At 41.6% G+C, this 26,670-nt stretch overlaps 1 long non-coding RNA gene across 2 annotated transcripts; it reads left to right on the forward strand.

Moving 5' to 3' along the window:
- Nucleotides 1-1,673: 1,673 nt before the first annotated feature.
- LOC116664804 lies at nucleotides 1,674-23,599 on the forward strand. Of its 2 annotated transcripts, none has more exons than XR_004321263.1 (3): nucleotides 1,674-1,685; nucleotides 12,930-12,932; nucleotides 23,514-23,599. It is a non-coding gene; the product is annotated as an uncharacterized LOC116664804 (long non-coding RNA). The 2 variants fall into 2 exon arrangements; XR_004321264.1 differs by lacking the exon at nucleotides 23,514-23,599 and adding an exon at nucleotides 22,381-22,464.
- Nucleotides 23,600-26,670: the final 3,071 nt, after the last annotated feature.

Consider the following 26,670-nt stretch of genomic DNA (forward strand, 5'->3'; position numbering starts at 1 on the left):
TCAGGCCGAGGGAGCTCCATCTCCCAGTCCTACCGCTCATCAGCAGCACAATCTAAAATGCGTTACTTCCAACTGCCCAGGCCTCTGTAGTGGAAGTGGGAGTGAATGAGGTCACTCCCACTTACATGACAGAATTATCGTGAACACTCAGGGAAAAGGGCCTGAAAAGTGACTGTTGATATACATGTTTCCTACTTTGTTTTCACTAGTATCATTCATATAGGACTCACCATGCGCAAGGTGCTGCTTAACAACTCATTTAATCCTCACAACAACCCTATGAGGCAGTTTCTCATTTTACAAATGAAGCACAGAAAGGGAAAATAATTTGACCAAGGACACACAGCAGAGAATATTGGAAGACTGTCAAAAAATATAAACCAGTAGGACTCAATATTAGATGCTACAACCTCAAGCTACCATGAGCCTCTCTGTCTTTTCTTTCAACCTAAAATTTGTTTCAGGTGTAGGTTATACTTGCTGCTTGTACCTACTGACTTCTGCTCACTCCTTCACCCCTGACGGGCCCCTCCCATCTCTATCACCTCAAAGAACCTCTCCCTTAAAGGCACGCATGACCCTGGGCTCAGCAATCCGAAGGCCTCTTACAGCTCCCCCTCCTCAGCACCGTTCAACACTTCCTCTCCCCTTGTACCGACCTCCGCTGGCCTTCTACGACTCCGAAATTCCCTGTTTCCTTCTCTGAAAACTCCTCCGTGGTCCCCTCCCGCCCCTTAGCTCCTCTTAGGGGTAAGTCCCAGGTCCCGTTCCTTCTCCCCCCACCCCCGGGTTCTGGCTCCTCTTCTCTCTCTGACACTGTGCATGCAGTCCAGGAAATCACATTTTCAGTGCACATCTCAGTGCCCAGCCTCCACACCTTCTCAACAGGTAGTGACTGACCTACATGCTTACCCTCTCCACTCCAAGTCCTGCCAGCAACCTGTGACTTCAACCTCCATGTGAAAACCCACCCAGCACGCGTCTGTTAGTTCCTTCAGCCTCCTCATCTCCCGTAGCCAGCTCTCCCCTTCACTTGGCCTGCCCACTCTTACGACCTTGTTTTTTGATGGTCATTTGAGCTGCCTCACTTCAGAAACAGCACATTCAGACATCCTTCTCTGACCACAACCTCCAATCCCTGTTCTCCCTTTACTCATTACTGAGGACACCATTGTTACTCAGGATAACCAAACCTGATCATCCTAAACCCCACATCTGATCCTCCCACCACGTCCCCCAGCAAAGTACCAGCAACAACCCAGCTGTCAAGTCAGAAATTTACATGTTAACTTTTATTTCTCTTTCTTCTTCATCTTCCATATTCAACCAATCTACAAATTCCAAAATGTCTACCTTAAACATCAGCTAGTCTCTCTTCTCTATCCGAATCACCATCACCTCTCACCAGCATCCTCTCTTCCAGTGGTCTCCTGACCAGTTTTCCTGCTTTCAGTACTTGCCTGCCTAAAGTCTATTCTCTAACAGAGCGGTCTGTCTAAAACATGAGTCAACTCACGTCACCCCAGTGCTTAAAATTCATGAATACTTTCCTATGTCCTTAAAAGGATGACCAGATCCCCTAACACAGCTTCCGGGGCATTTCTTGATCTAGCTGCTGCCCGCCTCCCCAGTCTTATCTCCAGTTTCCTCCGTTCCAGTCCCACATAATTTCCCGCTCTTCAGATGTACTGTGTTTCTCTCTTCCTCTGGGTCTTGGTGCATTCTAGTTCTCCTCCCCAGAATATGCCTTTTTCTCACTTTCTATCTTAGCACTCATCATGTGCATGTCATGTTAAGTACTACAACTTAAGAGACTTCCCCGTCCCCAGACGTGGTTGGGTGTTTCTGTAGCAAATCAGCACTCCCCTCTGCACTACAGTCAACCCACAGTACGGAGCCTCCCTCGTGAGCCTGTGGTTCTGTGAAGTAAGACCACGAGTCTCTCGTTTACTACTGTGTTCCCACGGCTGTGCAGTGCTGGTCCGTAAGGACACTCAACAAGTATGTGCCAAATAAACGAGCTTGCAGTGGATTCTTAAACCCCTACCTCCGATCTTCCCAACTTTGTCCTTGAGATTCAGTTCCACGTCTCCAGGCGCCTGATGGGCATCTTACCAGCACCTAAAGTGAGTACATACAAAATGAACAGAGATCATCTTCTGTTTCACATCTGCTCCTTTCAAAACCTAGTACAGTAGAAGGAACGCAGGTATGTAAGCCAGAGATGCCTGGGACGTGCCGCTCTGTGTCCTATTAGCTGTACAACTGTAGACAAATCTTTTCCTAGGCCTTAGTTTTCTCATCTCTGAAATAAGGACAATAGGATCCCCACAGGCAGAGGATAAGACTGGATGAGATACTGCACGTGAAACGCCTGGCAAATGACACAGAATAATAAACGGCACCTGAGTTCAAACATCTAGAGTAATTCTGCCTCCATCCTCCTCCCCACAAGCCAATCAGTTTTCTCCTTCACTCAGGCCCTCGGCACCTCCCTCCTGAACCATCACAACATCCTCACGGGGCTCCCCTGCTCTGGTCTTCGCACTGCCCAGGCCACCCCACACACTGATATCAGAGGCTTCTTACAGGAGAGAGCCTTCTGTCACTCTCCTGACCGAGATGCTTCAACTGCTCCAGTGACTCAGCATTAAGTTTAAATTGTTCAGTCACATGCCCTTCATGGCCTTCGTGGGTCCAGCCTCAATAGACCTTTGCTGCCTTCTCTTCCCCTTGGTCACTTTTACACTCACTGTCATCCGGAAACCGCAAATTAGCCACTGCCCACTCAGTGCACCAGTCCCTCTCATCCCTTTCTGTCCCTCTGCTCAAGTGTCCTTGGGCTGGGACATGCTCCCTCCTAGTCCTCAAGACCAACACCACCTCTCTTTCAATGTCCGGCCAAACACTCATCCATCCACCATGCATTTCTTGACTGCCCAGCCACAGAAGATCTTTCTTTCCTACAAATGTGTGATGTGTTTCTCTCTCTACTTCTATACATTTTCTCTCTCTTCTCTCTGTGTCTCCTAACATGATCCGTGCACAGAACCTTAGCTCCAAGCTCTCAGCGGACAGCATCACACCCGGGCCCACACTGGCATGCTCAGGAAAGGCACCCAGGAAACGGCAGCTGAGTGTGCAGACCTACAGGGTCCTCCTCAGGACGCCCCAGCCTCCGGGGCCTGCAGTCAACCAGCTGAACTTCTGCTCAGCAGCCAGAACAGTGCCTGGCCTAGAGCGACACTCCGCAAACAACTGTTAGGTGAACTTATCCACGGGGAGATCCACCACTGGCTGCAGGACAGAAATTCTGTCCCCGTGGAATAAAACACAAAAGAGGACGTGAGGAGGCCTTTTCTCTCCCACCATATACTTAGGATGCAGACAAGCTCCAAGTTCACTGTCTCCCACAAGCTAGACAGCTATTCTCAGCAATCAATCTGGCATGTAATGCTTTGGTATATTTAGTATGTCAAAAATACTCTATTTTAACATATAAGTTAAGATCATTCTCCTTTGGAGAATACAGCGTTATTTTAACAATGTCCAAAATCTTTTTTAGACCTGACCTTTTATAAAGCCACTTCTTTTGGTTAAAAAAAAAATGTCTATTACAGAATGAACACCTTTTCTTATAAGGCTTTCAACTGGCTGAGAATTAAAGAATTTCAGAAATAAATTCCAATCTCCTCATCCTTAAAATAGAAAAGATTTTTCAGGGCTTTCATTTCCAAAATTCTATTATGTAAGCCATTTTATAAATCATGCAGACAACAATTCTCATTTTTTCCATCACATTTTATTTTTATTCCACAACCCCCACCCCTGCAACCTCCCCCCGCCCCCCGGCTCTGGCAACACTGTGTCAGTCTGTGGTATTACCTCTTTATATGCCATTTATCCCACTAAATTATCCCCCTGGAGGGCCAGGCCCCTGACATGCTCGTTTCTGAATCACGACTGACTGCTGGAATGTAAGTCAGTGGCTCAGTAAATGTTTACATGAATCAACAACTCAAATCAGTTATTGGATCATAAACCTTTTCATCAGACCTAACTAGTGGCTCCTTCCTACCTCCAAAGAACTCTTAACCACTGTGGATAATTTTTAAAAAGGAGGGAAGGCTCTTAAGGCAATGACAAACAGAGTTCTAAATGTATCCTTGGCAAAGATGGCATCCCTGTAGTAGAAGCGTAAGCTCTTCCCAGCTAACTCGGTACTTGAAGGAGGCAACATCCTTCTGCATGTCTATGTGTCTTTTGCTACGTAAGTTAAAGTATTAATTACATTAGTTCAGAGTCACACTTCATTCCTGCACATCATTTAATTGTTTATTTAGTCCCTCTGAAGTAAGTGCTGATGGGTAAAACTGAATTAATATAAATCACACCTTAAAAAGGATAGTTATTGAAGTATCTAAATTACATGAAAGAGCCAAAAAGACCTGCCTGTTCAGCACTGTGTACCATTCAGTGATTAGGAAGCCACTTTTCAGGTATCATCCTGTCATACAAACTGATGTCAGTGTCTCCAGAATGTACACATCACTCCTCCCAGATTCAACAACATAAGCACATCTTAGCTTTCAAGAAAACTCTTTACAAGTTGAACACAAATTTGAAAAAAAAACCCCAAAACCCCTAAATAAAATTACAGACAATGACTGTCACACTTGGGCTTTCCAAACATATTGTTATGGGTTTAAGAAACACATTTCGACATCACTAAGAGCTCTAAAAATCAGCATATTCTGGAAAGTCCATATCCACTGCTTGGGGGAGCTTAACATAACGTGTTAAGGATTGAATCTTTTTAGATAACTGTTGATGCTTTGCTTAAGTATATGAAAACTGAAAATAAAAATAACCAAAGATTTTAGAATTTTTCAGTTGTAATAAAGTTTGTATCAAAGACAGGAAGTATTATTTCATATTCTCTTAAACACTTGTAAAAGCAGCACATATTTCTTCTGTTTGAAGAGATGGAAACTGAGGCAAGAAAGCTCAGTCATTCTGTTAGAGTACTCTATGTCTCAAAAGTTTTTAAAGTCATGGCCCCACACTATAACTAAATTCTCTAATAACCTATTCTCATGAGGAAGAGTCTAAAAGGCTGATTGCTTAACTGAAGGACAATGTGAATTATTTCAAAGATTGGTCCAAAAAGCTGCACTGAGTAACTCAGACAACTGTTAACATCCTTGCCCTTGATTTCCTGTGAGATGGGGTGTGTGAGTGTGTGTGTGTGTGTGTAAAATGATTAACAGGTGTCCTTGGTTTTGATAAGAATAATATTCCTCTACATTCCCAATGGATAGCTACATGCTGCCATCTTCTGATTATGCCCAGTGGAGTGTAAAAAATTTTTCATGAAAAAACAAAATCAGCAAAACTCCCCACTTTCCCAGCCAGTAGCGCCCTCAGTAACAAAACAGGCAAAGACACCAACCCAGAGATTACAACCCTCTCAGACATAATTCAAGCAGAATTCTAAGTGGATAAATGCACTTTATAAACTTCTTTTTTTTGCAAGTGCCTTGCATGCTTATGTTACTATTCATTCTGAGATAGACAGATCATCAATGACCTTCTGGGTCACTGACTAGGGAGAAAGCCGACTATAAAAAAGAGTGGGAGAAAAATAAAAGGGGGGGTTGCTTCCTTCCACCCTAGACCCCCTACTGCCTTGAATGAAAGAAGACAGATGGCAGCCACCTTCCCCTTTAATTAGGAGGGGCAGCTCACAAGGGGACAGCCCTGCTCACTTGGCACCATCTTTAACAAACCATTTCAATGGTAATGCTCTCTGCTCGTTTCAAACTGCTCTCAATCTTTGATTGACAAACCAAATCTCTGTAAATTTAACTGTGAAAAACTACAGCTCTGGGCACAATGCTATACAGAAAGAAGGTACCTAAACATGTTTGCTAAATTAATACATCGCAGACATTCTTACCGAGAGCCTGGAATGTTTCAAATGAAACACAGACACCTCAAGTCCCATCAGCACTCTGAGATAAACTGTGAACTCCCAGGGCACAGAAGCCCTAGCTGAAAGTCACACAGTATTCCACACTGGATTTAGAAATAAGTCCCCTGATTTCTGCTTTCCAGTGCCACACTACAGTCATGCTGCCCCCTTCTACCTTCAAAGTGTCGCTGTTTAAGTTGAGAAAAGTCAAGAAAATTCCAAGTAAAAGCAGTCCATTTTATGAAGGATAACTTAATTTCAAATCAAAAAACCACTCTGCATTTCTATTTTTTGCATTTTCAAAACCACAGAACTTTGTATGAAAAATTTACCAAGCCACGTAACATCTCTGGAGACAGGATCAGCATGAAAAACAGAACAAGCGAAAACGGAAGACAGGGCCAAGTGTCAGAATTAGGCTGATGTCACACGATCTCCTGGGTAGGTGATGAAGCCTCTTAATTATTTTTTTAAGTTATTAAACATTTTCCATAAACCTGCAAGGCATGAAACTTTGGAACTTAAAGGGAAAGCTCAGTTCCTGTTGATAAGGTTCAGTCTTTATATATTTAATCTCATTTTATATTAAATTTATTTTTTCCAACATCATTAAATAATTTGTACTCTTCAGCTCCTTTCCACTTCCTGACTGGTTATAAAATTACAGCCCCGTGTCCAGGACCACTCCCACCCGGTGTCCGCAGGTCCCCACGGGGACAGCCCGTCTTCGTTCGTGTCTTGGACACGCACCCTTCCTGCTTCCCAGTGTAGGTAAGCGCAGTGAACTGGAGCTGTTTTGCTAGATGTGCTCCAGGCTGCATCACGTAAAAAGCCTTGTCTGTGTCGCTGTCATTTAATTAATGGCAAAGTTCTTGAACCATTTAAGGAGGGGGGGGTGGAAAAAGAACTTTTTGTTTTCTCATTGATAATAAACTGCAGTCTCTGACTATCTCTAACAAGCCAGCCAGCACGCTAGATCCAGGAAGAGAGAAAAGATAAAAGCAGCAATTAGCTATTTAACAAACTTCATCTCCTACTTCCCAGTGAAGGGGAGGGAAGAAAAAAAAAAACAACCTTGGCATTTGCCAGATATCGAGTGTCTAATAATGTTAGCAAGAAAAAACATGTAGGAGAGACTGACTAACAAAGAAACAAACAAAACTTACTTCGTTTTCCAGCACAGTAAGCAGGTCGGGAACAGGACGAGGGTAATTCCTTCCTCAAGGCCCCTGCTTTCACTTTATAAGCCATGTTTACGCTTCCGTCCAGGTTTGCTGTGGAACTCCACGCTGCCTGCGCCTCTCGGGATGCCCCCGGCCCAGTTCCTCTCGGGAGCCTACGCGAGGATCAGGAATACCCCGGACAGAGCGAGGTGACCTCTGGGCGCCACGTGGCACCACTGCTGTTATTACCACACACATGCCTGGGACACCCACTTGTTACTTCAGGAACCAGGCCACCGGAGGATAACCGCTCCGACGAGCGTCCAGAGACTCGAGCCTCTGGCATTCTCAGGTTCAAGGTTGGAAAATGCATTAAGACCGAGAACCACGCAATCAGCAGTATTCTGCGCCACCAGCTTTCTCATACTTAGACGCCTGTCTAAGTAAGACCGAAAGATACAAAATTAGACGGAGTATTTTACTCGTGATTGTGACGGGCATTTGCCGTGTGACAGGTCCTACCCTGCTGTCTAAAACTGCATTTAAGAGTCCTATATATCGGAAGTAGTTTCATTTCCTCTGTGGAAATCATAGAGAATCAATTTTTTAGAAAACAGGGAAAAAGTATCATTCTGTTTAAAAATATAACCCTTACTAAGCCTCATCTGGTTAATTTTTTAGAATCTAAAAAGTGGGGGGAAAAACCCCACATGTAAATTTGATGTTTGTTTTGAAAAATTACTTCATCCATGTACTGTCCAGCTCATAAAAACAAACCTTCCTCCAGCAAAACGGGACACTTTGACCTTGTTTACTGCAGTGTTTTGAAACCGCTGTCTTGTAACTCCTGACATCACTGGATGTGTATTAGCACCTTTACTGCTGTTGGCTGCACACGCTGCCACCCGGCTGTCTTGAATCGCCCCTGGTTAAACAAATGCTCCACACAACAGTAGGGGCACTGGCATTAGCATTAAAGCCACAGAACTCACGTGATACCTTTGACACATGTCATATCTCTCTGATCAGTTTTACAAGAAAACAAACGCATCGAACATCTGATACCTTTTTTAAGTCCTGGCATCCAGACCTAGTACAGACCATTCTTTTTTCTGACCCTCTCCCTGCCCAAGAGAAGGGCTTCTTTTCTCACCACTCGCCATATTGGCAAGAATTTCTGCCACAGAGATTTACTAACAGAAGATCCTGACCTACTTTCTCCCAGTAAAAAAAATTCCCCACAAACTTTCCTAGAGAATAATTTATTTTAGCATATTTTACAGTTTCAGAGAATATTGTTGCAGCATTTTTAATGTTGACGAAGTCAGAGTTGTCCGTTTCTCTCTCTTTAGTGGAACAGGATTTTGGTGTTGTAGCTGAGCATTGTATTTTTAAAGAAATAATTTTCTCCTGTAAATCTGACACATTTCTCTTCTGTGTCCCTTAATTCTTATTCTAGATCTAGAAGAATTTATTTTAAAAAAGAGCATAGTTGTAACACAATTTAATTGTGTAAGCCACAATTAAATTTGAGGGAACATCTCCCGTAACTCAACTCTTAAATAAAACTAAATTTTGGTCTGACAATGACAGTGCAATTTTACAGAGAAGTAATTAAAAACTAAAGTTTAACTTATCTGAAATCAATTGATAACATTCTTGTTCCTTTCCTGAAACAACTTGAAAAACGTCAAGTCCTCAGACTCGAGTCACCAAGAAATAAAGAACGCGAAATACATATTTGAGCAATTATGGCCCTTGTTTGTCAGAGAAGAATAAAAAGAAAAACATACAGAGTTAATAAAATTAATTAACTCTCGCGAAAGAACTACTAGGAAGACCCTCCAAAAATCATGCTGTTACTATGACAACTTCAAAATTGCTTTGAGAAAATGTGAGGGGTTTTAAGATCCATGATAAAACAAGTGTCACCCAGCCTGCTAGAAATTACTTTCATTTGTATCAGGCAGCAGAAGGGCTAAATGGCCACTTACAACTCTGAAATATCAAAGCGTTACCTTGTGAGAGATGCTGTACTCTTCATTCAGATCATGAAAAGAATAGTAAGTAAGTGAACAGCTCTCTCAGGAATCGGAACCATTCTGGTTTCAGTCCTGCAACTACACTGCTCCTACGGTCTATCTAGTTGGTACTTTATTTTTATAATGAAAGCAAAGTCTGATGCAATCTGAAAGGGAAGGGACCAAAAAAAAAAAAAAAAAAAAACTAAGTCTCCAGTTTCCAAATACAAACAGGAAAACACTCCAATTTTTTTAGGTATCAATAATGAAACAGAAAAAGAAAACAGCATTTTCCCCTTAAAATTCCTGCTCTTAGGTATTTTAGACTGATTTACATTTTACATAATCTTGATGGCTCAATCAGGAAGTGAAAATTCTAAGTGCGTGTGTTATGGACGGGAGGAATCATGTGACCCGTAGAGCAAAGAAAATTATGCAGGAGACTAGCACACTAAGAAAAACAAACTTAACAGGAGTTTAAAAATACTGTCTTTGGGATTCATCGAGCCGTGAATGTATTACGGCTTTTGAGAAATAAAAATTCACTTGCAAGCCTTGAAAATAAGCCCTCAGGACATTTTTAAAAATATTATGAGATCAAAGCAATGGACGATGAAAAACAAAAGTTTAATTAATAAAGAAACTGTTTCTGTGAAGATCATCATATTCATTTTAAAGGCTATTTTTCATGTTACTTGAAGATGAAAAAGTGCATAATTGTAATCATACAGAATATCGGTTGCAGCCATGTATAACTGCTTACGCTCTGTTTAATATACAGTACTGTGTGTTCCTAGAGCACAGAGGAAAAAAATGGGTTTGCCCAGACTTTACACAAGTTCTACAGATTTCAACTGTATTTTATTTCAGCAAACACATTCTCAAGAGGAAAATGTCAACACCATAGAAATTTTCATCTGAGGTATTTCACTCACTCTGGAAATCAAAAAGTGGGAGATAAATATTAAAACACTTTAGTAAGTATAATGGATTAGCTGATTGATGACTTTACCATACAAAAACTACTTAAGACATTGTCTCTTAAGACACAGTGCTAGTTTTCTAAAACAGAGTTGGTTAACATAAACAGCTTGAAATTTACAAGGTTTGGCCTACGGCTTTTTGTTTCTCAATAATTTATTAATACCAATAAAAAACAATTAGCGTGGTTGAGAGCAGGTATTTGTACCTCATAGCTATTACTTTTATCACTTTAAGGCTTCACATTTGTCCAAGTGCTTTTCGTATTTTTATTTCAGCCTTTAAAAAAAATTAATGTCACAGCTCTGGGCAAGGGGTCAGGCAAGGTCAGCGACAAGAATGAGTTCTGAGTATTTCTTCATTACTAGCTCATCTACCTCTAATTCTTAAAAAGATTCTTAGGGAAGACAGAAGCCTTTCAGAAGGGAGGCTGGAGGTAGACTAAGAACAGTTAGGGAAGGCAAGAAGGGCAAGTTGTCCGAGGTGGAGCATTACGTGATAGTGTGATAGATACCAGACTTGGTATCATACTGGTTGACTGAAATAACAAGGAAAGATGAACTAGTTACTGAGAAATGTCCCCCAACAGATTCGTAGCACAACCCAGCTCTGCCACTTGCCGGGACCATAATTTGTTGAGAACAAATCTCAGAGAGTGTTCATCTCAATTCCCTGTTCTATAAATCAGGAAATTAGAGAAGAGACTTCCCTATGTTACACAGAGAGTTGACTGACAGCTGAAACTGGACCAAGATTTCTGACTTTCTTAGGCTAGGGTTCTTTGTCACCACATGCTGCCTTACATCTATAATCAAGTTAGTCTCCAACAAGCTGAGCCCCAGTAGCTTATTTCAGGCATGGAAGACTGAAATAAGGTCAAGACTTAGAGAGGCTCACTCTGGGCTCCCTAGTCCCTAATAGCCGGCCCCCGACCCTTATTACTGCTGCTGTCTCTGTCCCCCACAGCCTGGGAGAGGTCTCGTATTTCCCAAGCTGGGAAGAGGCAGGGCAAGTTCTGGACTGAGGGGTGAAGCTTCTGACATGAAACCAGTCCCTCCTCCTGGCTCCTCCCTCCCACAGGTATGTCACAGCCTCATTATTCCCAGTGGGGAAATCAAGGCACAGAAATAAGGAAAAGCACTTGTTTTGGTTCACATCACAGTTTTACAGGGATTCTGGACAAACATAAGAGTGAGATAATATTCTAGAAAAAATACAATTAGCTCCCACTTCATGGAGATTAAATTAAAATGTAAATAGGGTAAAAAAAGAAACAATTAGAGGAAAGCATTTCTGAATTTGAGATAGTAAGAGAAGTCTTAGCCTTATAAAAGCAATGAAAAGAGTAACGAAAGGAGAGGTAATCGAATCAATCTGACAACATTAAAACATTAAAATCTGCGGCTCTTAAAGCAGCAGACAAAACTGAAAAGATAAATAAAAAACAGAAGACTTGCAACAGGATAACATACTTTATATTATTACAAATGTAAAACATAAAAGATATTAACAGACTACTCACTCCAAAATATAAAAGGTCAATTAACACGAAAAAGTGTTGAATTTCACTAGCAAACACCAAGATTCTTTTCACCGATCAAATTCACAAAGATGGACAGCAAGAAGAGCCAAGCAAGTGAAGGTAGGTGAATTCCAGGAAATCAGCAACATCTTTTTACAAGCCTTAAACCTGCTTTGACTGATAACACGCCTATAAATACCTCCTGAAGAAACAATCACAGATACAAAGGAAGATAACCAGACAAGGACATACATACAATCACCGACAATAACACAAAACTGGAAACAGCTTCGACATCCAAAGGTGGAGGCAGGCACGTGACTAAATAAATTACAGCAAATTCTTATGTTTAAATAATGGTTTTGGGAGAATACTTAATGACACTGGAAATTACAAACCATGGTGAAAATGCTGTAAATAAAATTGTACATATATGTATGACATCAATGTTGCTACTTAAGAAAGCAAACTAAGAAGGAGGGAAGGAGGGAGGGACAGACCAATGGCGAGGGGTGCAGAGAAGCCGATCTAAAAAAGAAACTGGAAAAGAATACATTTAAAAAGCTTAAGAAGGGGTGGCCAAAGGACTTAAGATTTTTCATTGCCTCTTTGTAATAGTGAGGTATTTGACATTTTCTGTAAGAAACATGATTTTTATAATTGAAGAAATATTATTTAACTTAATGAACACTCTATAAACATTTCTTAGTCATATAAAATAAAGTATTTACAAAGACCTAACAAGAGAATGCTTCCATTTTATTATTAAGTGCAAAAAAGAGGTGCAAAACAGTATGATCTTAAATAGGTAAAAATTCACATTAAAAAGAGCAGAGAAACAGGCATCAAGATGTTAACAGTGGCTGCCTTTAGATAGCGCTTACTGTGCGTTAATATTTTTTCTATACAAGTTTTCTGTGATTGTCATATACTGTTTTCATGAGGAAAAATAAATAGATATCAGTATCACAACTGTAGGACTGATACATCTGGAAGTGCTACAATTAATAGTTAAATTTCAAAATACACAATGTCAATAGCCACAAAAAAATCTGCCCTATCACTAGGACTTTTTTTTTTTTTTTAAGTTTAGGAACCACTGGTATGTCTTCAGAAAATATCAGGAATTAGTGGGTGTGTAGGACGTGGGAACAATTAATATTTCTTAGCTGCCAAACTGTCTTCTCCACATAGCAGCAGCTCTGTGAGTGCCACACTGAAGCACAAGAATCTGGACGGGGGACATTATTAGGAAAATGGCAAAGAAGCTGGTGGGGGAGGGGTGGTAAATGGCCAAAAGAGGAAAATAAGAGTCCATGAAAACAACAGAAGCATCAAGAAAGAAAATTCAAGAAATCATGAGATCCAAAATAATTAAAAGAGTCTCAAAGAGTTACTTGTATACCTATGCTCTTAGCAGCATTATTAACAATAGCCAAAAAGAGAAGCAACCCAAATGCCCACTAATAGATGAATGGATAATCAAAATGTGGTCGACACATACAACAGAGTACTATTCAGCCTTAAAAATGAATTATGACACTTGCTACAACATAGTTGAGTCTTGAGGACATCATGCTAAGTGAAATAAGCCAGTCACAAAAAGACACATACTGTATGAGTTTGCTTATATGAGGTTCCAGAAAAAATCAAATTTGTAGAGACAGAAAGAATTTTGCTTGCCAGGCACTGTGGAGAAGGGGGAATGGTGAGAGAGTATTTAATGGGTATGCAGTTTCTTTGCCAGATGAAAGAGTTCTGGAGATGGGCGGTGGTGATGGCTGTTCAATAACGTGAATGTACTTAATGCCACTTAACTGTACCCTTAAGAGTTTCCTCCAGATGTATGCCCAGGAGTGGGACTGCTGGATCATGTGGTAAGTCTATTTTTAGTTTTTTTGAGGAATCTCCATACTGTTTTGCATAACAGCTGCACCAAACTACATTGCCACCAGCAGTGTAGGAGGGTTCCCTCTTCTCCAAACCCTCTCCAGCATTTATCGTTTGTGGACTTTTGAATGATGGCCATTCTGACTGGTGTGAGATGATACCTCATTGTAGTTTTGATATGTATTTCTCTGATAATTAGCGATACTGAGCGTTTTTTTTCACGTGCCTATTGGCCATTTGTATGTCTTTATGGGAGAAATGCTTGTTTAGGTCTTCTGCCTGTTTTGGATTGAGTTGTTTGTCTTTTTCTTATTAAGCTGTTGAGCTGTTTATATATTCTGGAAATTAAGCCTTTGTCAGTTGCATCATTCATAAATATTTTCTCCCATTCCATTGGTTGTCGTTTTGTTTTACTTATGGTTTCCTTTGCTGTGCAAAAGCATGAGTTTAATTTACTAATGAGTTTAATTAGGTCCCATTCATTAATTTTGCTTTATTTCTATTGCCTGGGTAGACTGCCCTAGGAGAACATTGCTAAGATTTATGTCATAGAATGTTTTGCCTATGTCTTCTTTAAAGAGTTTTATAGTATTTTGTCTTATATTTAAGTCTTAATGCTTAAAAATGGTTAAGATCATAAATTTTACACTGTACATATTTTATCACAATTTTAAAATGTGTGTGTGTACACTGTTAAAGAAAGGAATAAAGAAAGAAGTCATCAGAGTTAGAAGTTCTGAGTAAGCCTTCTGAATTGGCAGGAAAGAAAATTTAAAGGATGTCAAAGGCACACTCAGCAAAACAAAATAGACCTTATTTCTGATACTAGGTTCTTTAAATAAAATTATAGAAGTCAGGTCAGAAATACAGAAGGTCAAAAGTGAAAATAAGAAGGGACATTCATTATGTTCAACTTGAAGAGAACATAGCCGACCTCTCTGTGGTTCTTTGAGACCCTCTCATCATAGCCAGACTGAAAAACTCCCCACAACTAGGAAAGGACCTGCAAGCCCAAGCAACAAGATGACCTTTTCCCATCAGCTAACAGCAAAGAACGTAACTATGAGGGAAACCCTGAGTCTATCCTTACTGTGCACCACTGTCAGAGAATTAAAGGATTCTGGATCTGGACCAAGGCCCTTAGGTAGAGCTGCTCCAGGGACACAGACACCCAGAGGGTTTGCCCAGGGTCACTCAATGATGCTGGATTTAAAGTCAAACCCCTGGAGCGTGGTTATGCTTTGTTTGTCACGTTTTACTGTTTAATAGGTGTGTTTTATTTTTTAAGGCAGCTTATTAAAGATAAGAAGCATAGCATAATTAGAATATTCTTTCTGTAAGTCATTTGATTAATTCCATTCAAAAATATTTATTGAGTGCACAGTACATACCATATACTATATTCCAGGCATTGGGCTAGGCACTGAGAGGTAAACAGGATGTCATCACCTTTCCTTCATCAAACTAGCAATTACCATTTAAAAGAGGCATAGGATGTTATTGGTACCCCTAAGAGGGGGCTCCAATCTGGTCTAGATAAGTTGAGGATGGAAACCTGTAAGAAGTGACATTTTTAGTAATTCAAGTAGTCATTGTTATCACTGCAGCAAACTTGACTGACTACTCCTATGCATCAGAGTTTTAAAAGCACTCTCCACGTGCAAATTAATTTAAATTCCACTACCACCTTATAAAGTCAGATTTTAAAGATGAGAAAACTGAGTCACAGAGAGGTTATCTAGCTCTTACATAGTGGAGTCAGCCCAGACTATCTCCTTGTTCAAAATCCGCTTTGAGGGGAACCCAAACTAAGACAAGCCAGGGGTGAAACTTAAGGATCAGAACATTCAGCAAAGAGCTGAGCTGCTCTGAAGATGGGGGGTGGGAGGCAAATGGAGTAGAAGGAGGACAGGTGGGAGCAGCTGGGGCTGGGATGCACCAACAGGGGAGTGGGGGAAGGCTGGGAGGGGTGGGAGGGGTATGAAGCCCATGATCAGGAACCTTGAAGGGCAGCGATGAGTGATGTCCTGTTGGGATTTTCATTTTCTGCTTCGTGGAGTGGGAAATAACTCTTCTCCATCTCCCTCTGAGTTCTAGTGTTTGGTGACTTGTTTATGCACAGGGTGAGAGCACACACCCCACAGGGGCTCCGATCACGTTGGGTACAGGGTATCACAGAAAGGGGTGACAGCTGAAGCAGAGAAGTGACATGATGAGGATGCTTTTTAGACACATCAGTCTGAATGCAGTCAGGATGATGGACTGGGGAGAAGCGCCAGTAGCAGGGAGGGAGGACGCTAAAAATGCAGTAATTTACGTCAAAGGTGACAGTAACCTAGAAGAGCACACTGGAGGCAGAGTAGATGGGTCTGAGAACGGTCCATATGGGGAATTTTTATCAGATGTGGTTTCATTGTAGATTTGGAAGATGAGGAGAGAGAAGGGTCAGTAAGTCACAGGTTTCAGGCTCAGGTCTCTTGATCTGTTTGGAATCTCTTGGCTACGAGGCCCTAGCAAGATATCAAAGTGGGAATGTCCAGCTGGTATTCGAATACAAAGTATGGAGCTTAGAGATGGACAGAAAGAGTGTGCAAAGGGCAAGGAAGAGAAGAAGACTGAGGGGCAGGGCAGGGTCCTGGAGGCCAGAAAGGAGAGGACCTCAAACACCATCACCACAGACAGGTCTTGGGAGTCATGAATCTAAATGTCTCTGAGAAACAAGGCAACAGAAGAATGGAACGGTGACCACTGGCTTTCGCCAGAGCAGCATCAGTTTGGTCACAGGAGCAAAAGCCACACTGGAGCAGCTGGAGGAGGGGCAGGGGTGAAGAAATGGAGGCAGCAAACACACACAATCCTTCCAAGAAGTTTGGCCCTGGAGGGAGAAGTGACTGGAGAAGCAACCAAAAGGGAAGGCAGTACTGGAGGCTGGTGCGTGTGTGCGTTTTTTTTTTTTTTTTTTTTTTTTTTTTTTTTTTTTTTTAGTTGGTAAGACTTGAGCAGGTTACATGCTTGTAGAATAAAGTCAATGGCAAATGGTAGGTCAAGGAGAGAAAGTCTCTGTGGAAGTGAGAGGGGATGAGGTCCAGAGTCTTAGATACAGGGAAGGGCTTCACCATTGAAACAGGAGGCAGAGAAAATGGGGCGGGTGCAGATGAAGTGTGTTGATTAGGACCGGAACCTGAGTGAGCTCACCTCTTGGTGCCTGTTTTCTCGTGCCCAGGGGGGTGGCAGCTACAGAGAGTGAGGAGTGAGAGCCAGGAATGTGCGGGAGCTGCTGGGAGGTGAGAGAGGCCCTGGACGGATGGCAGGGAGGGAACTCCCACTCAGCAGAAGGTCACCTCCCGGACGTCAATCATGCCCCGCTCTGTGCCTCAGTGGCATTCACCCAGCAACACTGAGAACATAAAGGAAAGCCCAATGACACAGAGCAGACCTCACAAGGAGCCCATCTTCAACACAGGAAGACCAGCTGAGTCAGCTGTAGTAACATCGATCTTCCGTACGGCTTAACCACGTCATGGTACCACAAAGACAGACGCTTCTTCATACAGACTACCACAGCCATCGCCTGACAGGCAGTGCGTGAAAAGCTCACACTTCAGTCTACAGTCAAACTCGGTTTGTAGGCATAACCAAAACATCATATTTCAACACCATTAATAGCACATTGACAACCTTCGTGTTTGTTCTGAGCTGGATTTTGCCTTCGGGTACCGTCAGTCTTGCTAACGTGGCACGGATTACAGTGAGGGTCGCACACGTCCCTCCTTCCAGAGCTGCAGGGGGAAGCGCAGGTCGGCAAACAGATCCATCGCTGTCATCACTCCCAGACTCAGCTCTAGCTCCTGCTCTGGCCAGGAAATTGCTAGAGAAAGCAAAAACGGGGGCCAAAAGCTGAGCACAACAGTACAAGTCCAAACACAGGCGAGGGGAGGTGGTATTTCCAGTGAGTGGCTCTGGTGTCTGACTTGAGCTCAGAGCAGAGTAGGAGGAGAGTAAGATGGGAGCTCAAAGAATCTTCCCTCATAAAATATTTTTGTAGCAACAGAAGTTATTCTAGAAGTTAATATGAAGCATCTGTTATATTTTCAGGGCATAGATCTCCCAAGGAGCTCAAAAGAAAAGCCTTTAATTCTGCATCTTTTGGGGAGAGAATGGGAATTAACAGTGAAATCTGACCAGTTCAACCAACTGCAGAGTCTGCTACGAATAGTGAGGTATCTAAACCACAGGACAGTGATAGACTTTTGCTTTTTAATTTCTTCTTTTAAAAAAGATTTCTTTTTCTTCTGGATTTTTATTATAAAAGTAAAAAATGTTACTACTTGCGAACAGTTCCACAGTGCTCACTGACCCAGGCCAATAAGAACATGTTAGTCATCAAGGAAATGGAAATTAAAAAACCACAAAAAGATACCACCTGCTATCCAGCATGAAGGCTAAAATTAGAAAAACCAAGAATACACAACTGTTAAGAAGGAATTGGAGCACCTGGAACCCTCATCCACTGCTGGCTGGAGTATAAAACGGTACAACTACTTTGGAAAACTGCTTGGAAGTGTCTTACAAGGGTAAACATACACCTACTGTATGGCCTAGCAATCAAGTTCAAATACAAAAAGGGATGAGTATGAGAGAGAGAGAACTCATTTCAGTAGCTTAATATGCATAACAGACAAAAGGTGAAAACAATCCGAACACTCAGCACCGGAAGGATGGGTCACAGGATTGGGTCCATTCATACAACAGAATACTGCCCAGCAATAAAGGAAGAATGAATGACATATGAACATAAAACTGCTGTGTGAAGGAAACCAGATATGAAAAAAGTAAATGATCTGAGATTCCATTAAGATGAAGTTCCAGAACAGGAAGAAGTATCCTACAGTGATAGAAATCAGAAAGCGTATGCCAGCGGGGTGGAGGGTGACTGGATGGGGCATGAAGAAACCTAGGTGAAGAAATGTCCTGTACGTTAACTGGCGTTTGGTCACACGAGTATACTTAACATCACAGCATTTCACCAAGGCTGTCTCACTTCTTTGGGACCGTCCATACAAGGTATTTCCTCCAGAGGAAAAGATAAAACTTGCTGGTTTCCCCATCATCCAATAGTAGCAGTCAACCCATATGCCAGGTCCCAGGACGAGCATGGGAGTGCTCTAAATTCTTAGTCAACATATCCTTCTCAGGCCCATCATTCTCCAGTAGACACCTGGCAAGCCGCATTCAACACATTCCTCACCTCCAGCAGATTATGGGGAGTAAAAGGGAAAAGGAGGATTTGGACAGAAAGGAACCTGGAAAAGGCTGATGATATTTGCTCTGGCCAATACGGAAAATAAGATGACAAGCATGTTCTGGGAGCTCGCATCCGCAGAGCGCAGGTCGTTGCAGCACTCTCCACGTCTGCTTTCAGGGGCCTGGCCTCAGAGGGCCTGCTCTTTGACCTGGAACTCTCCAGAAGGCTCCAAAGTGGTGAGCTACTTACAGAACACAGAGGTCAGATTCCAGAGAGTCTTCATTACCCTCAATTACTCCTATTTACGCAAAGAATAATTAACATGCAACAACAGTACTACTTTGCACATTCTAGAGACAGATCTGGGCTCCCAATGTCGTTCTGGAGATCGGGAGAGGCCCGAGAAGATTCTACGTTAGGTTCAATCATGTTGGGGCAACTGTGGAAGACCTCTGGGGAAGATCCCCGGGGGTTTTTCGCAGGGAAAAAGAGCTACTTTTTCCAAGTAAAATGAGGGAACAAGAAGATCAGAAAAAAAACAATTCAGAATTTCTTCTGAGATACAAATGGACAGATACCCCTTGTGTGAGGAAGTTAGAGGACTAATTAGTGACCATCTGATTTTTTTCCCATCTTCATGGTATCTACTATACATTTTCAGGAACTATGCAACAAATATAAGAAAAGGATGATCAATAAGAATTTGGAGGTTTTTTTCACAAAGGAAATGGGAAGGGAGAAAAGAAGTTAAAATACTTATGCATATGCACATTTGTATTAAAGACCAGGAACAACTACCACTACTTTTATAGATTTTTTTTTTAATGACTAAGTTGGATGTTTTACAAGATCCATCTTTCCTTCCAGCAACAAAGCTAGAAGAGCATCGCAGGGCGTTCTGTGACAAGTGACTGTAGACGCCTGCGTGGCTGCAAAGTGTAAATCTTTGTACAGCAACGTCAGCTCATTGTTTCTTCCCAGTCAACGTGTTCTGACAGTTGGTCTCCAAACCCCAATACCCACTATAGTTACTGTGCCCTCAAATAAACTTCTCCCTGGCTAAATGCCTTTCTGATTTAATTCTTCAGATGGACTTCTGAGAAATCGACAAATTAAAGGGCTTCTCATTTGCTTCAGACTGACTGTTTCTGTCCCCCCAACCCAAATTCACAGGTTGAAATTTTAATCTGACAATATGAGGAGATGGGGCTTTTGTGAGGTGCTGGTGAAAGCTGAGCCATCAGGAATGGGGTGAGTGCTCCTATGAACGAGACCCCAGAGAGTTCCCCGCCCCTTCTACCACGTGAGGGCACCGCGAGGAGACGGCTGTCTACACGCCAGCCTCCAGAACTGTGTGCAGTAAATCTCTGCTGTGGAGCTCTGTTGTCAAGCCTGAACCCAGACACCACTTCAAAATGGTGGTCAGGGTGCATGAAAAGTCCCATTGCAGTTACAAGGAAGTATATACACCCACCACAGTTAAAAGACTACCGTGGACCTGAGAGATTCCAACGAGAACCTGGAAGCCATAGAATCGATGAGGAAGACTGACTGGTGGAGCAGAGCAGAGGCAGCTGACGGCCCCGGAGACCGTCTAAGAGGGTTGCTGCTGAGGGCGGACGTGACTGACTGACCCAGTGAAACCTCGAAGAGACTCCAGACTCAGGAAAAGCACAAGAGGGGCCAGGAAGGACAAAAAGGGTAGAAAGGAGAAGATTAGCTCAAGTCTAACTGTCAACAACTGTTACTTCCAGGCCGAATTCCTAGCCTTATGAGAAACAACAAACCTTACAGGCCCCCAGGCAAGAACCAAAACTTAAAAGGGAAATGATTCTCTTAGGAAATTAAACACAATGTCTGGTGAGAGCTAAACAGCTAGTGTGGTTCTGAGAACCCCGAATTCAAGCCCTCTTCATCACTCTGACACTTAGCAACTCTCCAACACGAGGGCTGGCTCAGTGCCACCGAAGGGAAGCTGTCGGGGGTAAGACGCGCCCACACAGACAGAGCCCTGGCGGCAGTAAGGCCACCTCACCTTCACACGAACGAACAGTCAGGGACAAATGTGTATTTAAAGAAAGTCTACAACATGAAAGTGGAAAATCAAGATAAACAACAAAAAGACCCTAGAAGAAAACAGAAAATTCCAAAGAGTGAAGATACTTTATAAAGAACCCCCCAAACAACTCTTATTAGTGTCCCTAAAAATACCTGAGAAACAATAATTACATCCACATAAAAACAAACAACAATCAAAACATGGACAAGAAATAACAGTCCAAGGGAAAAATGTCTATGGAATTACAAATAAGGCCCCTAAAAAACAAGTATCAGTGAACACTGTGTGCATGTGCCTGGGTACCCTGACTCTGATGATGTAGTCCTGAGACACAGACAATTCCTTACCTAAGATGTGCTGTATGTACTGCACAGTTGGAAGTTTAAAACAGCACATGTCGAACATAGTCATGGAAAGGAGACAGTGCCACAATGCCCCACTGTTTCAAGAAAATCTGAGTCTGTTTTTAACTCCTCTGCTAGCTTTGGATGACCTCTCCAAAACTGTCCTTTCCTACAGGGAGAAACTAAAGGCTGTGCTTTTAGAGTGACATAATGAAGACTCCTGGACAGTACTAATAAGAACTAGCTTAATGTGAAGACTTCAAGATATTAAAACATATTAATGAGTACATGTGAAATCTTCCCTGGAGAACTTCACATAGAAGATAAACGTCCCTCCCATCTGGGTGATTTGCATGCTGTTCTTCCCGGCTCAAACCCCCACCAGTCTCAAAGCCTTCTTTTTATAACCAAAATATTCTGTAATGCCCTATTTACTATTCTGAGATAAAATTCATTGATAAGTATTAACCAGTATACACATAATTTTAAAAACATCATCATAACACTGTAAATGTTAACGTAAAGGAGAAACAAGAAGAAAAAGCAATCTATAACAATACTACATATTTCAATATGCAAGTAATTTTCAGATCCAATTAACTATGAAATGAAGTAAATGCTTTTCACTTACTTAAAAGAAGAAACCTGGGTAAAGAGAAGTCAAATCATAAGTTTTCCATATTGAAAGTACAAGAAAACCAAAAAGGAGAGGTATATAGCTGGACCACAGAATGAAACTGAGTATATTGTTTTATTAAAAGTGCATGAAAGTTATCTTTGTGTTTTTATGTAAAATGAATTTAGGTCTAGACTCGGATAATTATAAATTAACTTTCACTACATAAATACCCAAGAGGATAGTTGAAATGTGTGTGGGACACAGGACAATTCTTTGTCTTTTCCACTGTGGGACGTTTAAAATCTGACTCCCACCCTTTCAGCACCCTTCATTGTAGAGCTCAACATCACCCCAAATTTCTACTATGCCCTCCAGGGGGCGGCACTGTTCCCATGAGAACTCCTGGGTGATGACCTATGGGAGTTTACTTCCAGCCTCCGTGGTCCACGAGAAAGAATCAAATCCTGAAGGACAAAGTCAGCAACATACCTTAGAAGGGCATCAATGTAACATGGAAGATGACTCCGAGGAAATTAGTTTAGGTTTATGCCATTAACTATAGCCATATTCAACATTATTTCCTCTTTTTGAATTCAAGATAATTGGTTACTTCATGTAGAATACAGAGTAAAAAGCTGTATCTCTGTGACATTTATTTAGATAGCATGAAGTCATTCTGATTGTAAAATTTTTTAACATTCAAATCCAGTTAATTAATGATGACAAGGGAGTTTTTTTATAGCACTCTACAACTCTTATTTCCTCAAAACAAGAATTAATGCATTCTTTCATTTGTGGTCATTACAGGAAGGAGGGGGAGCCATTTACTGTAAATGCCTTTCTGATGCAATCCTACCACCTCTTTCAAAGAGAGAATTCATCCAAGAAGCCTTAGTCACTTCTTCAAGAAAAATGCCACGGCACTGAATGTACACAGACTGAACCCCCTGCCTTAGGAGAGACAGAGCTGGTCCCCCCAGCAGAAAACCTGGAGGAGCAGCAGGGGGAGAGACCTCAGAGCTCCTTCCTCAGAACAAATTAAGTAGCATGTCTCAAAAATCTGACCTTTAATATCGGAAAAAGTCGGACACACTTGTAACATCACTGTTTCATAAATCAAATGCAAACACCGATCTTTCTCTACCCAACTTTTAAAGCGTCCTTCCTAAAATATACAAGACTTCAGTTCTGAACGAGGAACCCATGTGTAATTAGTATCTTAGCAACTATAGATATTTCTTTTTAAAAATTTCAGGCACAGAAAGAAAAACGGAATCCTATACTTAAATATTTGAAAATGAAACTACATTTTGACGAGGGTGGATTTCACATCAAAGGGATGATGATACACAGGGTAATACATAAAGCAGAGGGAAAAACTCACGACAAATAGTTCCGAGTTCTTCTCAAACAGAGAACTAATTTTTCTAAAATCTCAAATCTACCCAAAGAAAAAGAAAGGGAATGATTTCTCTAATTTCTCCTTACCTCGATTCCCATTCATTCTTCTCACAGCCAGATGCCCCTTCTTGCGTCTATGGAGGAGTCAGTTCAAAGCCCAAAGTCCAGGAGTCACCCAAGACTCGAGGATATTTGCTGCTGGAGCCCAAAATCCCCTTGATGAATGAAACTGCACATCATAATATACACGTTCTGAGCAAGCTATTGGCTAAGTGAAGGCAACGCGTGTGGAAGTCTGATTTGCCACCTTCGGGGCATGCCTCTCATATTCCATCTCATAAAGACGAAAGACGAAAGACGAAAGACACACCACATCTGAGTGAGTCAAAACTAGACAGGGTTCGTTTTTCTGTAGCATTCTCCCTAACACTACGGAAACCACGGGGAGGACAAACCACAGTGAGATAGGACTCCCTCACCAGGCAATGTGAATGAAGAAAGAATTATGTCGACACTGCAATTTGCAAATAAATCTCACGCCACTGCCAAAGTCTTTCTGTTACATGACTGCCTGAGAGTTATACAGAAGTATGGGCACAGTACACATATTTTTAAGCCAAGAATTCTGAGCCATGGTTTGAGGCTCAGAATTACCAAGGAGTGGTAAAGATTCTCAAAAGAAATGTAATCTTTATGCTATACTGATGATCGACCAAGAAATTAAAAACCCAGAATAATGGAGCAATGGTGTAATTGATCTTCTTGGAATTAGGGGTTTTCAACATGCAGTTCATAGACCCCGTGCATCAGAACGACCTAAGGTTGACTCAGAATCTCTGAGGTGTAGCCCAGGAATCTGCATGTTAAACAAGTATTTGAGGTTTTTCTTAAAATACTTTAAACTTGGTGGATGTTTTTTCTTGTCAGTGGAACTGAACAGTTAAGTACAGCCGCTGCCATCTTCTCTTTTCATTCAGTTATTTTGTCTGACTCCTGCTGAGATCAGGAGCAATAAGGATGCTAACACTGCCTCAGTCCTGAGGCTTCAACTCCAGGGAAAAGGAGAGCCTGTCTGGGTTCACCTGGCCTCTCTTCCCCATCCGCATCACTGTCTCCACTGGAGACAAAAGCTCAAGCCGCAGAAGCTGGAAAAACTCAGTACTCAAGGTTGAATACGAACATTATATTACAAGATGGAAAACAAAAAGCATGCTGGTAAAAACCAGAGGAGGAAGATGAGCAGAGAGGACGCTAATGTGTATGGACTGCTTACCATGTTGCAGGCACCACATCAAGAACTTTACAGACCGTTTTCTTTGCCATAGAAGTCTCACCAAAAATAAAACCCCCTTCTTCAGAAGGGTATAAACACCCCAACTCAGAGTCCACGTCGAACAGCAGGCACCTGCCAACAACGCATTCTCTACCTAAGATTTCTCTACCTAAGATTTCTCTACCTAAGATTTCACATTGGCCCTGTGTGCCCACCTCCACCCACATTATCCTCTGAACATAAAAGACTTTCTAAAAGGAATCTCAGAAGCACTGTCAGAAATGTGTTTAAAATGATGTAATTTTTCCATATTTCTTGGTCTTGGTTCCTTTATCCAAGGTAAGAGTGTGTGAAGTTTCAGAAAACTCAAAGTTGTTTTCCATCATCTGTTCTCCATTTTAACCAGTCAGTTCGCTTCAGCCCAAAGTGCTGGGCAGGTGGTGGGGCAGGCAGGGAGGGGGCTCATCGTTATAATATGTATAGAAAGATGTTATTTGAACATCACCAACAAGTATGAAAATTATGTTTTACTTTAATAAAAAGATAAAAGAGTTTTATCTTTTCCTCCAATATGCACAGAGTTCCTAAGAAAAACTTTTGGATGAGGGGAGCCCAACCTAAAAAATAGTGTATTTATTTATTTATTTATTTCATTGAAGTATAATTGATTTACAATGTTGTGTTAGTTTCTGGTGTATAGTATAGTGACTCAGTTATACATATTCTTTTTCATTATAGTTTATTACAAAAATTGATATACTAAGCTATACTGTAGGTTCTTGGTGTTTATTTTATATATAGTAGCTTGTATCTGCAATTCCCAAATTCCTAAGTTATCCCTCCCTTCCCCTTGCCCCCGAAAACAGTGTATTCCAAGTGCTCCCCTCTGTCTCGGGATGACTACACACTCTGACATCCCAACACAGACAGGGCTACAAGGAAGCTGACCTCATAGAGTTAACTTTTTACTATGAGCTGGTCTAACGTATTTGGTATTCCAGATATTTTGTCTAACAGGTAAAATTTGCATCTGTCAGGGCTGCTGTTCCCAAGCTGTAGGTTAGCACTAGAACCCCCCTTACTCCACCCAATGAAGTCTTCGATGAGCGCCCAACACAGGCCCTAAATGAAAGCGGGGCGTCTTTGGTTGATGTGGTGGGCTACAGGATGCAAAGGCCCTCCTGACGGGCCCGCTTACTCATCTCATCCCCAGGGTGGCTACTGAGGCAACGCTGCCAAAACCCAAGGGCTCTGTTTTATCTTTCCTCAGATCTTGATGATTTTTTAAAATTTATACTTTATCATTTTTTCTATGTATGTTTTCGTGTCTCAAAGTTGGGCATAAATAAATTTTTTTAAAAGTCATGCCAAGTCCTATTTCAAATGCTGCTGACTATATTAAGCTTAGGAATTCTGTTACATACGTGGACCCTAATAGAAAAATTATAATCTCTATTTGTATCTCTTTGGCAACAATACCCTTACCATATCTGCACGTTCAAGGTCATTTTATAAACACAAAATTGTTTTGTGATTGTCAAAAGATAATGCATTTTAGATGAATAAGAACATCCTCATGACGTACAAGACCCCTTGCCATGACTTCACACTTACCAGCGGCCTTTAGCTTCCCATCTATGGTACAGTAAGTTTCAGACTACATACTAAAACTCAAGCCAAAAAGAGATATTACCCTGAGATTATAAATGAGGAATGAATTTAAAGGGTTATTAAATAACCATTATTTAAAAAGATATAACACCAGGTCAGCAGAGGACGAAGACTGAAATGACTTCATGAAGACCCAGTACTTCTAAAATTCTGCTAACAGGAAAATCTAATAGCCTTTTCTTTTTAAACATTTTTCTGACTGCTGTTTCCCACTCTTAAGACAGATAATATGTTTCACCAGCCAAAGCCATCACTCTTCAAGTGTACATGTGAGGAAACGGACAGAGTGAAGGGGCTGTCCTGGGTCACATGGGACCACCAACTTGAATCAGGGAAAGGCCTCAACACTCTGCATTCAGCTGTCCCTCAGAATAAATATACTGTTTAAAAGTAGTGAACTCTGTGTACGAGACAGTGTCATAAACGTAGAAGTGATCAAAGCGATCTGTCATTTCAAAATCCTTACTTATGCATATTCTTAGTTTCAGAAGACTCTGAATTTTTCTA

This window comes from Camelus ferus, chromosome 7 (assembly GCF_009834535.1).
Source record: "Camelus ferus isolate YT-003-E chromosome 7, BCGSAC_Cfer_1.0, whole genome shotgun sequence".
Classification (NCBI taxonomy): Eukaryota; Metazoa; Chordata; class Mammalia; order Artiodactyla; family Camelidae; genus Camelus; species Camelus ferus.